Below are 17,774 nucleotides of genomic sequence, written 5' to 3' on the forward strand. Positions count from 1 at the left end.
AACTTACAGTACTAGAAATCCTGGCCAGTTCTGGTCACCTCCATAGCTAATTTCCCCCATTATTAGTTTAGGCAAATATGACAGCACCTTCATGGCTACCGTCACAGCTTAAAGATTAGAGTACCTGAGGACTGATTTTTTTATATCACGATTCCTTTCTGCCACTTAGGCAGGTTATATCCACTTTAAGGGCCCTTTACCCTGCCAGAGCAATATAAAGGGACCCATAATGTAAGAAGCTTGGCTAATATGTGGGGACTAAGCTTGATCTAAATTTGATTGCCTTTCTTGGGGAAGAAGACAAGGCCCAAATGAGAACTGGGCAATGGTTGTCCAAAACTGCATTTTGATTGGCTGGCTGGGTATTTCTGATGTCACAGCTGTGTAGCAGCTTTCAGTGATGCATAGTTGGGACATCATCACTTGAGTACTTCAAGCACAATGCACCAATATATTTTAAATAGGTTCAAACTGAGGGTAATAAAGATAAGGCCCACTGAGGGTGGGAGGTAGAGAAAGTGATAGTTTAAACTGCTCCCCAAAGTGCCAAACTGCCTCTTCCATGAATGTCATGATGCAACTTCTATCACTTTAACTCTTGTATAAGTGAATTTTTGTTTTTTAACTAGGTGTTTATTGTTTGTCCCTATATAATCGCTGAGGCCCAGAATCTTAAAAGTTTTTAAATGCCTAACTCTCATAGGCCCAGATCATCACAGGTACTTAAATGCCTGGGTACATAATTTAGCAAAGGTTTCAGAGGGGTAGCCATGTTAGTCTGTATCAGCAAAAATAACGAGGAATCTTTGTGGCACATTAGAGACTAACACATTATTTGGGCATAAGCTTTCATAGACTATAGCCCACGAAAGTTTATGCCCAGATAAATGTGTTTAGTCTCTAAGGTGCTACAAGGACTCCTCGTTAATTGAGCAAAGTAATGAGCCAGATTTCCAACTTCCCTGCTTCAAAGTTGAGCCATCTTTGATCGTTTGACAAGCCATACAATTCAGTATATTGGGGTTGCTTTTGTTTTTGAATTGACAACACACCCACGTTTCTATATTTATTCCAGTCACAGCATTTGCAGTGGGGTGACAGCTGGAACTAAAATGATGGGCATGATAATTAAGACATTTCATTATAAATACAGCAGCATTTCAAGTCTCTGTGGAGACTCAAGTAATGAATGCAATATCACAAAAGTCAATGTTTCATTGTTAATGATTCTGTTATTGTCACTGCATGGGATTATAGACCCAATTTAGGATCAGGACCTAAATTCAGACAATCCTAAAAGTCTGTTCTTAACAGTTAAGTGAACTCCTACAAAGTTAGGGCCAGATTTTTTTACCGTTCTTCTGGCACCCAGGGAGATTTTCAAATCTGCATCCCTAGGCACTTAAATGGCTTTAAAAATCTGTACCTTGGTGCTTTGCAGTTTTTAATGATCAAACTCTTACGTTATGGAATTCAATTCAGCCTTGTTAGGTCTGTAGCTTTCGGAAGTTTGTTTACTGTGCAGACATTGACATTTCATTAGGAGAAATAAGGGACTGAGGGCTAGCTGAACAGCCTATTAATCTCAAGAGGCCAATTATAAGGCCTTTATCTTATGTCACTTAGGTGTTTGTTTGTTATGCTAATTTACATATCAAGCTCTCTTGCTTCTGAGCAACGCAATTTCTTTCAGCAAATATTCTGACCTGATTAAATCTCCAGTCAGTTGTCTGTTTGTCAAAGTAATTTTTATGATTTTTAATAAAATGAGCAGAGCTCGCAGACTGTAAAATGATTGGAACCCATGTGCACACTTGAGCTGGTCAAACAATGTATTCACCAAGTTTTGCCATTACTTGTTCAATGGATTATTTGAGGGGAAACTGCCCTCCACCCCCACCACATTCAACCTGTTTTAAGTGCAGCTAACTTGCCCAGAAGGTCAAAAATTGACTATACCTTAATGGGGGGAGAGCTCTCATTCTAGTTCTAAAGGCACTGTTTGTGCCATGCACATGTTTTAGTTTACTTACCTTTTTATTATTGCAGTTTATTCATATCACAAATGTGGAATCATGAAACTGATTATCAATGTTTATGCTACAGTATTTAATAGCTGGACTTTCACAGCTTCTTGTACTGCTTGTTTTCTAAATAATTCATTTTACATCTTGGTACCACTGTGTGTTTATCTATCTGTTTGCAGTGTTCTAGGCATGTTGGTCCTAGGATATTAAAAAGACAAGATGAGTGTGGTAATATCTTTTATTGGACCAACTTCTGTCAGTGAAAGAGACAAGCTTTTGAGCTATACAGAGCTTTTCTTCTCTGTAGCTCGAAAGTTTGTCTTTCACCGACAGAAGTTGGTCCGATTTAAAAGAGATTACCTCCCCCATCTTGACTCTTGACTCTCTCCTCTATCTGGGTCTTTATAGGTGCCATAGCTGTAGTGTCTGAGCACCTACATCCCGTATTTGGGCCTTGATCTGCGGTCAAATGTTTTAAGTCTTAAAGACCTATACTGTCTGTTTAGATATTTAGTTAAGCTTAAAGAAACAAACATGCATAGAGAAAAGAAATATACAGTTACTGTATCTAATCTTTGGACAAATAAATACCTGTTCCCAGTGCTGTAAATTCAGTACCTTTCATGCTCTCTAAATTCTGGCTCATGGTCTTTCCACTTAATACCTTGATATACACAGTACTTCTGAAAGCCCTGGGTAAATATTTATATATGGGCTTTAGTATTATAGTGTCAGGAACCTTGCAGAAAAGTTTTTAAAAAGTCAAGTTTATTTTAGGTTAAAATAGGTGTAGTTTTGTTGTTGTTACCCAGTGATCCTTTGATTAAAATGACAGTGGGCAAAATATACATGCTCACTGAGTTCGTCAAAGTAATTATCAAGGGCCGGGCCATAATCAGTAGGCAGGTATACAGACTGCCTCTTGTAAAAGAGTGGTGGCAGAAGGCCTGGTCTGGCATTAGGAAGCCATTGACGGGGGGACTTGTTTCTCAATTCTGCTACACCAGTGAAACTCCATTGATTTCAGTGGTGTTACAGCAATTTTACATGGGCTTAATGGAGGGGAGAGAGGAGCCCCAGAGAATTTCAGCTTGGAGTAGGGAGCAGCCTTTAGTGATCTAGAGCTGTTGAGGGGTAGCAGCTGTGAGGGGGACTCCACTAAGACAAATGGGATCCACTTAAAATAGTACAATATTAGAAAGTTTTGGTATTTTGGTGACGCTTTAAAATAAGTACTTTTGTATTTTGGCATACCGTTGGCTCAGCTCCCTGGCACTCCCAGAACTCCTGTTAAATGAATAGAGGGGTGTGTGTGTGTGTTTTTGTTTTTGTTTTTTTCACATGATCCAAGAAAGGAGGGATCGCACATATGACTTTCCCTACAGCCCTTTGAAAAAAGATGTGTTCGAGTTAATTAAATGCCAAAATAAAAGCATCTGAGAAACTATTGTCATTCAAAATGAATCCACTTTTGATTGCAAATTCAGGGTGTGTGTGTGTGTATATATATATATATAAATAATATAATTATAATTAAAGAATTCCTTCCTGGCAGAGGTTTGTTTCAGATTCATTCAAATTTTTATGCTTGCTTTCAATCCCTGAATATTCTTTAGATTATAGTGGAAATGCTGAATCAGCTGTGAGAAAATAGCTTTTGAGTTAATGATATTAATTGATGTACCTGTATACTTTTTTGATAGTTTTGGAATAATTGTATCAAATGGCATTTAATTTGTCATTTGAAGTACAATAATTAGCAACAGTTCATGAAAGAAAGTCCTCAAAACTTCAAATGAAGTATTTACAAGGTATAATTATTTTGAATGTGAGACTGCCAAATGTTTAGAGGAAAAAATAATACTGCAAATGTTACTCATTGGGCCAGATACTTCAATTTGCTATGTAGTGCACAGGGTCAGAGGGCTGCGTTAAAAGGAGCAGCTGCTAGTGGCCATGGTAATTTCTCTTCCCCTTAGCCCAGCAGGGCTGCTCCCATTTGAAGTCAACGGAAGACTCTCAGTGACTTCATTGGGTGCTGGAGTAGTCCCATAGTGCATTTTCAGCTCAGCTGGAAAATGGCTGCAAGGAGTTTGACTGGCTGATGGAAGAAACTGCTTGATGTGGATGGCCCCAAGTGAAAGAAGCCCGAATTCTGCAGCAAAGTGCCAGTGTGGTTCATACTGCTCGGAACAACACTCGTTCTTGTACCATGAAAACATTTTCCTCACCCACCCAAGGAGAGGGAAGGAATGCTAACTGCTGTGGGGGAACCAATGGCAGCGCAGCATACTAGCTGGCGAGGCTGCCAGAGCAGTGGGGTCGTTTGTAAGGCACAAACTATACTGCATAACATCTTGTACAAATTCCAAAATCTTTTTTTTAAAAGAGACAGTTGAAGGAGAGAGTGGGGGAAAACGTAGAACAGAACTTCACAGTCCAGGAGTTGGAAGCTCTGCTGGCTTGCAATAAATTGGCAGTAGCCTGTATACATTCCTTAATTGGAACTGGTTGGCTAGACACAAATAGGACACTCAGCCCCAAGCACCTTAGGAGATTCTCATGCTGGAGTCTGCCTCTCGCAAACCTGTGAAGCAAGGTGCTTGTATTTTCAACTGTATATGTTCTGAATGTAGTGGTGTTGTAGCAGTGTCAGGCCCAGGATATTAGAGATACAAGGTAGGTGAGCTAATCTTTTATTGGACCTACTTCTGTTGGTGAGAGAGACAAGATTTTGAGCTTACACAGAGTTCTTCAGGTCTCAGTCTGGAAAACTTACTCAGAATGCCATAGCTAAATACAAGATGGGACAGATTGTTTAGCATAAGTAGTTAACACATTTCAAGGGACCATTCCAGGTGAAGTGACCTGTTAATGCCCTCTCCAGTCATAAGGAGGAAAGGAAATGGGAGGAGGTGAAGCAGCTGGGGGGAGTTGTAAATGGGTTGTAGCTTGTTGTAATAAGCCATAAATCCAGTGTCTCTATTCGGCATGATTTTTGGTGTCTAGCAGAGCTATGAATTTAAGCTCCTAGGCTTGTCTTTTGAAAGTCTTGTTGTGCAGGTTTCCTTTGAGGCTGAGGACTGATAGATCAGCTATAGTGTTTGCTGTGTGAAAAATGTTCACCCGCCTGTGATGTGGGGGTTTTCTTTTTCCTGTATGTTTGTGAACATAGTGATTATGTGAGTGAAACCAGACAGTTGCTATTGGGGCATTTTGTGCACTGGATGAGGTATACCACATGTTGTGATAGGCATGTGTAGGACCCATGGATCCTGAAAGGTGTGTTGGAGGGAGGGAGGGCTGATCACTGTAGCAATGGATATGTCTGAAGTCAGTGGGAGTGGTACTGAGCCAAAAGTGAATCTGTACTTCCGACAGGATGACAGACAGACATAAACGCAGTGATGTGACCAAGTGTTTCTATAACAATATTTGGTGGAAAACTAAATTTATTAATGACCTGAATCTGAACTAATTTTATCTATGCTGTGTTCAGTATATCTTGTGTGTATATAGCGCACAGAATTGAATTAACAACATTATTTAACCTTCACGGATGTTGCTTAGCCATCATTTGGAGATTTTTTTTTTTTTTTTCAACCATACCAAACTTCCAGTATTAATTTTGGAAGGGATTGAGAAGGGTAAGCTTTGGGGTGCAGCATGGGGGACTGTAACAAGAAATTTAGGGGGGGCTTGTTTTGAAAGCCTAATAACTGAACCTTCATAAAAACTTACATAAAGGCCAGCATTGGTCTGGGAATGCAAAGTGCAGCTCACATATAGCTAGGGGCCAAAGCAACCAGGGAGGCTCAGATTTACATCACTGGGTTGAGCCAACAGCACAGCTGCATCAAATTACTTTCTTAGAAACAGGAAGGAATGGAAGCTTGATTACGAGTACTAGAGTCTACTAAAATGAAACATCTTTACATAGGGCTGGAGACGTGGTCCACAACTAACAGTGTAGGAATAGGCAGCTAGAACATGGAACTAATCCAGAGAAATTAGTTTCATTGTGGTATATAATTTCATGTATCTGTATTGTCAATCAGCAGTACAGTATCCAGCCAGGTACTGTTTGTACATTATTATTACTAACAAATGCACAATTTCATATTAAGACAACACTTTACAGACTAGGAAAATATTTAACTGAAGGTCTAAATTAAACCTCTTTGTTTTATGAAATAATTTTGGTGTAACTGTATACAATGCATCTGTATGTTGGCCTTGATCCTGTAATCTGTTCTGCAGAGACCAAGCTTTGCACGTGTACAGAGCCCCAATGACTTCAGTTAGACTTGAGCAAGTATAAGGGTTAGACTGTGGATCAGATGCAGGTTCAGGGTTTAGTGTTTTCATTTCTAATACAGTAAGCCTGTACCAGAATTTTTTCTTACTAGGGTACATCCTGTCTCAAGAATGCATCTCAAAACGCTTTCCAACATACTGAGCCAAACTCTGCTCTATTATGCCACTGCAAGTCCAAGCTATACACAGAATAACACCAGTGTAACTGAGCAGTTTGGCCAGCTGAATCCTGCTTCCTTATATTACCTACATTAGCAACTGATTATTTTGTTGCAGTCCTTTTTGCGGGGTTGCATAGCGTTTCATTACATGTGTGTATTATCTAAAACTTGAATTAAAACAGCAGACTAAAAATATTCTATCATAAATATAACAACGATCTGTCTCAAACTCTGTGAATAGTATTTTTTGCTGCTGTTCTGTTAATGAATTCCAGATATTTATTGATGATTTAAAGTCTCTCCCTCCTCCATTTTCAGACTGCAGCAATGCAATGCCATAGAATCATATCACATGATAGGAGCCTTCACCTAAAGGATTACCTCTTGCATCTTACCACTCTCTAACCATACTGACAGGTTTCAGAGGGGGTAGCCCTGTTAGTCTGTATCCTCAAAAACAATGAGGCATCCTTATGGCACCTTAGAGACTAACACATTTATTTGGACATAAGCTTTTGTGGGCTAAAACCCACTTCATCAGATGCATGGAGTGAAAATACACACACACACACAACAGCCCATGAAAAGATGGGAGTTAGCACTACAAAAAGTAATTTTCCTTCTGTTGATATTCACCTCTTCTTGTCAGCTGTTCAGAATGGGCTACATCCACCCTGTTTGAACTGGCCTTGTTAGTACTGACCCCCCACTTGGTAAGGTAACTCCCATCTTTTCATGTGCTGTAAAATATATACACACACACACACCTGCCTACTGTATTTTTCACTCCATGCGTCTGATGAAGTGGGTTTTAGCCCATGAAAGCTTATGCCCAAATAAATGTTAGTCTCTAACCATACTGTTTTTCCCCCCTGCATTCATACTTCCCTATTTTTGTTTTGTTTTGTGATGATAGGAATTTTAGAAATGTAGAGTGGGAAGGGACGTTCTGAGATCTAGTCCATCTTCCGCCCCTCCCCCGCCACCCCATGATGAGGCAATACTCAGTATATCTAGACCATCTCTGACAGGTGTTTGTCCAACCTGTTCTTAACCTCCAATGATGCGAGTTCTGCAGCCTTCCTTGGAAGTCTGTTACAGAGCTTAACTATCCTTATAGTTAGAACACTTTTCCTAATATCTAACCTAAATTTCTCATACTTCAGATTACAGCCACTATTTATTGCCCTATCTTCAACGGATATGGAGAAAATTGATCACAATCTTCTTAAGCACTCGGAGGGGAAAGCAGTGGACGTGGTGTTCCTTGACTTCAGCAAAGCTTTTGACATGGTTTCCCACAGTATTCTTGCCAGCAAGTTAAAGTATGGGCTGGATGAATGGACTATAAGGTGGGTAGAAAGCTGGCTAGATTGTCGGGCTCAACAGGTAGTGATCAATGGCTCCATGTCTAGTTGGCAGCCAGTATCAAGCGAAGTGCCCCAAGGGTCGGTCATGAGGCCGGTTTTGTTCAAGATCTTCATTAATGATCTGGAGGATGGCGTGGATTGCACCCTCAGCAAGTTTGCAGATGACACTAAACTGGGAGGAGTGGTAGATATGCTGGAGGGTAGGGATAGGTTACAGAGGGACCTAGACAAATTAGAGGATTGGACCAAAAGAAATCTGATGAAGATCAACAAGGACAAATGCAGAGTCCTTCACTTAGGACGGAAGCATCCCATGTATTGCTACAGACTAGGGAACAAATGGCTCAGCAGCAGTTCTGCAGAAAAGGATCTAGGGGTTACAGCGGACGAGAAGCTGGATATGAGTCAACAGTGTGCCCTTGTTGCCAAGAAAGCTAACGGCATTTTGGGCTGTATAAGTAGGGGCATTGCCAGCAGATCGAGGGACGTGATCGTACTGCTCTTTTCAACGTTGGTGAGGCCTCATCTGGAGTACTGTGTCTAGTTTTGGGCCCCACACTAAACGAAGGATGTGGAAAAACTGGAAAGTGTCCAGCAGAGTGCAACAAAAACAATTAGGGGACTGGAACACAGGACTTATGAGGAAAGGCTGAGGGAACTGGGATTGTTTAGTCTGCAGAAGAGAAGAATGAGGGGGGGATTTGATAACTGCTTTCAACTACCTGAAAGGGGGTTCCAAAGAGGATGGATCTAGACTGTTCTCAGTGGTAGCAGATGACAGAACAAGGAGTAATGGTCTCAAGTTGCAGGGAGGAGATTTAGGTTGAATATTAGGAAAAACTTTTTCACTAGGAGGGTGGTGAAGCACTGGAATGGGTTATCTAGGGAGGTGGTGGAATCTCCTTCCTTAAAGGTTTTTAAGGTCAGGCTTGACAAAGCCCTGGCTGGGATGATTTAGTTGGGGATTGGCCCTGCTTTGAGCAGGGGGTTGCACTAGATGCCCTCCTGAGGTCCCTCCAACCCTGATAGTCTATGATTCTTAACATATTTTGAAGGTCCCCCTCAGCTGCCTTTTCTCAAGTCTAAACTTACCTAGTTTTTAATACTCTTTTCTCAGAGGTCAGGTTTTCTAAACCTCGTATCATTTTTGTTGCTCTCCAACAGACTTTTTCCAATTTGTCCACATCTTTAAGTGTGATACCCCAAACTGGACATGTTACTCCAGCTGAGGCCTCACCACTGTCCAGTAGAGTGGGACAGTTGCCTCCTGGGTGTCTCATACCACACTCCTGTTAATAAATCCCAGGATGACGTTAGCCTTTTTTCAACTGCATTACATTGTTAGTGCCTATTCAATTTGTGATGCACTATATTACCCAGATCCTCTTCTGCAGTATTACTGCCTAGCCACTTATTCTCCATTTTGTATTTTTGCACTTGATTTTTCCCACTTAAGTGTTGTACTTTACCCTTGTCTTTATTGAATGTCATCTTGTTGATTCCAGATCAATTCTCTAATTTATCAAGGCCATTTTGAATTCTAATCCTGTCCTCCAAAGTGCTTGCAACACCTCCCAGGTCGGTGTCATCTGCAATTTTATAAGCATACTCTCCACTCCATTATCCAAGCTGTTAATGAAAATACAGAATATACTGGACCCAGGATAGACCCTGTAGAACCCCATTCAGTACATCTTTCCAATCTGACAGAGGAAAAACTGTGACTACTCTTTAAGTATAGTTTTTGAACCAGGTGGGTGCCTACTCTATAGTAACTTCATCTTGACCACAATTTCCTAGTTTCATTATGAGAACACCATATATGGGACCATGTCAAAACCTTACTAAAAATCCATATGTATCAAATCTGCTGTTTTTTTTTTTTTTTTCCCCTATCCACTAGCCCAGTAACCCTGTCAAATAAGGAAAGTAGGTTGGTTTGGAATGATTTGTTCTTGACAAATCATGCTGGCTAGTCCTGATAACCCTATTATCCTCTAAGTGCTTACAAATTCATTCTTCGGTAATTTGTTCCAATATCTTTTCAGGTATCAGAGAGAGGCTGACTGCTATATAACTTCCTAGGTTCTCTTGGTTTAAAGACAGGTGCTGTGTTTGCCCTTCTCCAGTCTTCTGGGATCTCTCCTGTCCTCCAGGAGTTCTTGAAGATTGCTTCATCTAGTTCTTTAAGTACCCTTCAGTAAATTTTTCTCAGGCCCTACTGAAATGAATGCATTTAATTTATCTAAATGTTTTAACCTGTTTTCCCTATTCTGGCTTGTTTCTGTGCACTCTACTGTTTTTTTGTTTTGTTTGTTTTTAAGAAAAAATAAATCTAATGTGCATTCATCAGAAAACACAGATAAATGTATAATGTGTCAAAAATACCTAAAACCTAACTTATGAATTAATAAAGGTTATCAGAAGCATCACTATTGTTGACATACGAAGCTTGGCATTTATTTTAATTCACTTTAAGCTCTGCCTAAAGGAATGAGAGAATGGATGTCTTTGATGCATATACTGAAGGCTTCTGGTAGAAGGAAATATTAGTGCATCCATTAACTTGTTAACTAGTAGTAGCATTAGTGCTTAGGGGAAGTACCAGCTGTGTTGTCTTGGCACATTACTGCCTCTGAGAGGGTAAAGTAGCAAACATCAAACGGTTGTATGTTGCTGTGGGGAGGATTTCCACAAACCCTAGTGAGTCCCTTGTTCTAAGTCTGGCATTGCATGAGGGATAAGAACTTGGCTGTAAATATATAATGTAAAGGGGTTAGACTGTGAATGGTATATTGCTATTCCAAAATTACTAATGGGGAAACCTCAAAAGAATTGGCACTTCAGTACGCTTAAGCCCTGCCCCAGTAAGAAGTTGGGATGCTCTATTAATGCTGTTTTTTTATCAGTCTGTATAGCGAATGTTTATATGGGATATTAAAACTGTATATGGTTAATCTTCTTTTTTGCTCCAAAGATTTTAATAATCTAAGACAGTGATTTTTCAACCTGTGGTCTGCGGACTGCCAGAGATCTGCATACAATGTCTAAAATTTCCAAAGGGGTCCACACTGCCATTTGAAATCTTTTAGGGCTCTATAAAGGAAAAAAGGTTTAAAAACCACAGATCTAACACAAGACTGAATGTTTTTTGCTTCTTTACCACCTAGCATGTGAGGGCTCCAAGCCTGACTGGGGCCTAAGAACATTATCTTAATACAAATATAACCCTTCCTACTTATTATTGCTGTTTATCTAAACTGCTAGGAGCTTCAAAATAAAGGACCTTCAGCTTAGCCTCTATCTTGCCTTGGGTCTGTTCTATCAGCTGTTTCTCATGCTGCTGCTCATAAGTTGGAATCAACATTCTTTGCGAGGCAGAAAATACATAATGGTTTAGCATTTCCCCTAGCTCATACCTGAAAAGCTCTGAGTCTTTCTATTATGACAACATGTCAGATTTTTGTACTTGCCTTGTTCCCAATGGCAATACTAGGCTCTGAGGAATAAGAAAGAGGGGCACACAGACAAAAGTCATTTACTCTTAGCAGTGATTTTTCTAATGAGTTTTCAGTAGTGACATTAACACAGTCATCTTTTGAAGATTTTTCTGGGGGGCTCCAGTGTCACTACATAGAGCATCAACTAGGTGACAAGCTTTCACAGCAGCAACCTTAGCAGGAGTGGGACTGCTAACTGATTTTGGCAGAGTGATAGAATGAGTCGTGAGCAAGGGGACTAGCATGACAGCTTTCTTCTAGGTGTTGGAAAATAGATTTTTTTTAAAAAAATTACTGTAATTGTTCATTTTGATGCTATTGGAACAATATTACAAAGTGAGAGACAAAATTGAGGGCATGTCTGCTAGTGACATATGTACCCACTGTAAAAACAAAACAAAAAAAAACTTACTCCAGGATCTTAATATTTTTGCCAAATCTTAATTAAGCTTCACAAGCTCCATTGTTAAGTATTACAATGGGTAAGATGAAACATAAAGTCAAGGAACTTCCACAAGGTTGTGTAAAGTCATTAGCAGAGTCAAGCATAGAACCTAGGGGCGCTCTCATCTGTGTAAATCAGTTGTGACTCCATTCAAGCCAGTGGCGTTTCTCTAGTGTAAAACAGGTGTGAGAGGAGAATCTGGCTCTGAATCCTGTCTTTGACCAGTAGGCAATTTTTGATCCCAATACTAATAGGCTTGTATATTATACTACTTTTTCCCTTGCATTGTCAAGATTGTAAATTAGGCTTTTCCTCTCACACTGGTCCATACACATTGAAGCAGAGCTAGGACAGCTAATGCAGAAGAAAGAAGCTCCAGCTGTTCCATACTGGGCCAATTTGGTTCAGTTGTGTTTGAATTTATATATGGGAACTACATTAAGAAAACAAATATTAAGAGAACAATTAAAGTCTGTAAAAGACGATCCCTCACTCTCTCAGATCTTGGGAGACAGGCCAGTCCTTGCCTACAGATAGCCCCCCAACCTGAAGCAGATATTCACCAGCAACCACACAACAAAAACACTAACCCAGGAACCTATCCTTGCAACAAAGCCCGTTGCCAACTCTGCCCACATACCTATTCAGGGGACACCATCACAGGGCCTAATCACATCAGCCACACTACCAGAGGCTCATTCACCTGCACATCCACCAATGTGATGTGCCAGTAATGCCCCTCTGCCATGTACATTGGCCAAACGGGACAGTCTCTACGTAAAAGAATAAATGGACACAAATCGGACGTCAAGAATTATAGCATTCAAAAACCGGTCGGAGAACACTTCAGTCTCCCTGGTCACAGACCTAAAAGGGGCAATACTACAACAAAAAAACTTCAAAAACAGACTCCACAGAGAAACTGCTGAATTGGAATTAATTTGCAAACTGGACACCATTACATTAGGCTTGAATAAAGACTGGGAGCGGATGGGTCATTACACAAAGTAAAACTGGTTTCAGAATAGCAGCCATTTAGTCTGTATCCACAAAAAGAAAAGGAGCACTTGTGTCACCTTAGAGACTAACAAATTTATTTGAGCATAAGCTTTCGTGAGCTAATGCTCAAATAAATTTGTTAGTCTCTAAGGTGCCACAAGTACTCCTCGTTCTTTCTGTAAATCTGGTAGCTTTCTGTCCTTTTGTATTCAGTTTTCATAAGTATCTAAACACATGATGCATATCAAACCATAAATTAGAGTGATTAAAATTGCACCACCACAAACACAACTGTAAATCGGAATGATACATGATTAGCTCTACCCTAAGCCAGCAGACATGTACAAATAATTGGCCTTTAAAGTTCATTAGTCAGTTTTATTACAAATAGTGCATTTGCATGATGGTAGTAAATTTATGCACCAGCGAGCCTAAGCGATGACAGCATTCCACTGAATAGGCAAAGCAATTACAAAAAGCACATCAGCTATTTGAAATGCCAATGTAAAACACTTGTTTTAATCATTGGTCAGTGTCTTTAGTCCTGAGAGTGAAACCTGCTATCCTTTTCAGGTACAGTGGGAGGTACATACAGATAAAGCATCCACATTTACTGTTAAAACTGAAGTGATTGTTTTGGCAATTGAAATACCACCTGTGTTTGATATGTCTGCATTAATTCACTTTAAGGACAGGTGAATTAACTTTTCCAAACCCACCTAGTTCTCTCTTGGGATTGAAAGCTTTGATTTGAATTTGAGCACCATTAGGTTTGAGATCTACTTAGCACTTGGATCATTGGTTGTGAAGTCCACAGTGCCCAGTTGTCACTCCTCTAGTTCTGTATGTGACACCTCTGGGAGGGGGTAGACAGATGCTTGTGCGGAGAGTCTGAGGTTATGATAACTGTATTCAGCTGTAAATCTCTTTCTCATCAAGGCTGGACAGTAATATTTTTGCTGGTTCCCCAGTGTCTGTTAGAGATAAAGGACCTAGCTAACATGTACTCAACCTGGAGAAGATACCAGTTAAGCTCTTAGAAACTGATAGAGGCTATGCAGAAAGTGGCCCACTATTTGTTAGTATTTTTTCATTGTATTCACACCTGCTCTTGCACTCCCAGAATATCTTTTAACTTTTAAATGGGCTAAAATGAAAGCCATATCGGATTTTATACATCAGTTATCCACATCTTTCACTTGAGGATAGGGTATGTTGCAACAGACCTCAACACTGAGCTTTCCATGATTGTGATGTAAGGCTAACATCCTGCGCAACCGTGTGCCTGGAATAATATGAGACTGCCTGCTGAATCCTTCTCCCCAAGAACTTCCTCGTCTCAGTTCTAATAAAAGACCAACAATACCATATTGCCTCTGTCACTCCTATTAAACTCCACTCCACCCCACACATTCAATATTATGCACATGTTTGTACTTGTCAAAGGTGATTTCCCCAGTCTGGCACTTCGAGTGCAGAAGGTGGGGGCCTGCAAGGACTCTAAAAATTAATACTCTTCACTCCAGGCTTGTATTAAACTCCCAAGGTTACAGCTTTTCTCTGACCTTAGATGCGTAGATGCTGCCACAGCCCAAGGGAAAAACCCCTTCTGAGAACCCAGGAAGATGCACTTGGGAATTCCTTCCTGTGGGGTACCCTCAAGCCCTTTCACCCCCCTGTCCCCCCCCCCAGGGAAAAGCTGAGAGAGACAAGCAAAAGAAATCAGCTGTTGCTACCGGTTAATTAAACATGTGCACAAACCACTTGGACATACAAATCCAATCCTGTTCTTTTTGTTTTTAATAAAATTTACGTTTTTAAGAAAGAAAATACATTTGAAAACTCAGGTTATCGCTAGATTTTAAAAAACCCACATACAAGAATTAAGCATCAAGAATAACTTCCTTGTGGTCCATCTTAAAGGTTGCAAGCAAAACAAAAGCATTTGGGGTTAGCACAGAGGAGTCCACAAGCCATAAAGAAATAAAAAGAGATCAACCTAATTGCATCTTCCTAGACATTTCCTGGCCTACTTACATATCTGGGATTTTAAACGAGTAGTTTCTAGGCATGATACCGATTTTTTTTTTTCCATACCTGGCCCAAAGCTTCTTACAGTATCACTGCTCCCTGTCTGCTTCTCCCCGAGAACAGACAGACAGACAAAAAGGGAGTCATGTTTCAATTTTAAAAAGTTCTAGCCTTCCCATTGGCTCTTTTGGCCAGGTGCCCACTCACTTCCTTTTTACCTATGCATAGCAGTGACTTTTAACTCTTAAGGTAAAGCAAGTAGAGACCATTATTAAAAGGGATTTTATAGCACTGGCTGACAGGGTCCACAAAAGAGAGCCTCCCTTCCACCCCCCGTCCCCCCCACTTCATTTCTCACAGTACTGAAAGTGCATAGCTACCCTAACAGAATTCTAGGGGGCAGAGAAACTGGAGGAGTTTGACAGCTGTGGCTTTTGTCACAGAGACAAGTAGAAGCCCATTTAAGAGAGACCATTCCTGCTCCAAAGGGTATGTTTACATTGTTTTGGGAGTGAGCATCCCAGCTCATGTTCACTCTTGTGCTAGTGGGACTCATGCTAGTGCACTAAAAAGAGCTGTGAAGACAGACAGTGCTTTGAAATTGCAGCTTGGCTGGTGCTCAGAAGTCCATCTTCCACTCCCCACCCAGATTTCAGAGCCCAAGTTCCAGCCTGAGACACACAGTTATCTTTCAGAGTAACAGCCGTGTTAGTCTGTATTCGCAAAAAGAAAAGGAGTACTTGTGGCACCTTAGAGACTAACCAATTTATTTGAGCATGAGCTTTCGTGAGCTACCTGCTGGCACAAGTCTCTGGACCCAGGCTGGGAAGCTTGCTCCCAGATGCAGTGCACACATTAAGCTAGCATGACACCAACTTGTTGCATCCAGGGTTTGAAACCTTGCACAAGCTACTTCTGTCTGTTTTTCCCCTTCTGTACTTTTGTCTGCCTTACCTGTTTAGACAAGGGGCAGGAACAGTGCTTCACTATGTGTCTGCTCAGGGTCTGGTACAAACAGAGCCCTGATCTGGCCACTAGGAACCCCTATGGTATAAATAATCATAACTGAAGTCAATGGAGCTACCCATTTGTAATGCTGGGAGACCAGATGCCAGCTCAGGCCCAGGTCTCAACTGAACACCAACATACATATCTGGAATCAGTCTGGCTCACCTGTCTTTAGTATTGCTAAAAAGTGTCTAGTGTTTAGACTTCGAATGCTTGTCAGTTGCTGCATACCTTACAATATAGGATACAGATGTTATAAGTGAGAGTAATGCAATATTTAATTGTTTGTATTGTTGAGCCTCTATGACTATGTATATCACCACACTAGTTAATGTTTTGGTTTTTTTCCTGTGTGAAGTGCTGATCTCTAACAGAAGGTGTTATGTCCTGCCCAACAAGAAAGGTCCATTGACGCCAGATGGACTATTGTGGGATGATAAAGAGGACAGAGGCATTCTCCCCCTCCCGCCCCCCCCCCCCCCGACTGCAAAGATGAGTGATGGAAGTGGTTTCCTCCTGTTGGCTGACTTTGCCTTTAATAAGAAGAAACTGTATCTCGGTGCTGCTTAGACTCTGGGAAACAAGGTTTACTAGGCATAAGCAAGAGATCCCTTAGCCTAGGTTAGTCCTTAAGGTCCTGTAGCGCTTGTTTGTTATAGAAGCTTTTACTTTCTGAAACTTAAGACTGTAACTCATTTGTGTGTATGTTTGCCTGCTTTAACTTAATAAATCTTCCTATAGTTTTTTATAGGATTGACTACAAATGTCTTTGGTGTGAGATCTTAGGTGCAATTGACCTGGGGTCAGTGACTGGCTCTCTGGGACTAGAAATAACCTGAATAGTGCTCTGATTCTTGGTATAAGGTACCATCTATCCCACCTGGGTGGCGAGACAGTCCCCTTTAGGTTCTCTAGTCTATCTGTCACTCTGCATTTCAGCTGTTATAGTGCCTGAGGATAATTGGTTGGTAAAATTGAAGTATAGAATTCACAACTAATTTGGGGTTTGTGCCCTGTTTCCTACTATCTTCCCTGAGATTGGTACTCACTCTGAGTTACTACAGGCAGCTTTACACCATTTATTGCAGCTGAAGATCTGGGCCCATGTCTGAGAAAGGGAGTGGCCTGGATGAAATGGCTATGGCTGAAGACCTCATAGGGGGTGTGATTGTCCACTGTGAACGTGGAAAATAATAAAGTAAGCATTAGTAAATGCCCCTTCAGACAGCATTAACAAGTCACCCATGGCGGACATTGTAGGAATATGACCATAAACGCCGACTGCTACATGTGTTAGTGATGTGCACCCTGGAATGCGTATTGCCCATCACTCTTCATGGGTTCCTGCCTGAGGTCACTGACATTTCTTTGTGGGAATCTGCCATGGATTAGACTCTTTATGCTGTTCTGTACATGTCGTACAGCTGAAGTGCCACTCACTGCTGAATGCTTATTCGGCAACATTGTTTCATAGAGCTAGAGGTCATATTGATCTAGAGGACACGGAAGAAGGTTTTCATCAATGTATATATGCACCAGTTAAATTATAGCATTTGTAAACACTCACAAGAATAAATCAATGGTGAGTAGAGCTGGACAATTTTGGGGGGGGGGGGGGGGGGGTTGGTCAATTTTTTTTTTTTTTTTTTTTTAGTAAATGTGCTGGGAAAAATGCAATTCCAGGGCAACTGAAACTATTTTCCAATTTGGGTTGAATTAAAAAAATAATTTTGGCTAAATAAAAATGAGGAGGGGAAAAAAAGTGAAACGGCATGTTTCAACATGTTTGAAAACATTTCACTTGACCTGAACAACTCTTTTTCAGTGGCGGGGGGGGGGGGAGGAGAGCCCAAAATACTGTTTTCAGGTTTTAAAAAAAAAATTGTTTGCCCTCCAAACCAAAAAATGAATTCATC

This window comes from Eretmochelys imbricata, chromosome 3 (assembly GCF_965152235.1).
Source record: "Eretmochelys imbricata isolate rEreImb1 chromosome 3, rEreImb1.hap1, whole genome shotgun sequence".
NCBI lineage: Eukaryota > Metazoa > Chordata > Testudines > Cheloniidae > Eretmochelys > Eretmochelys imbricata.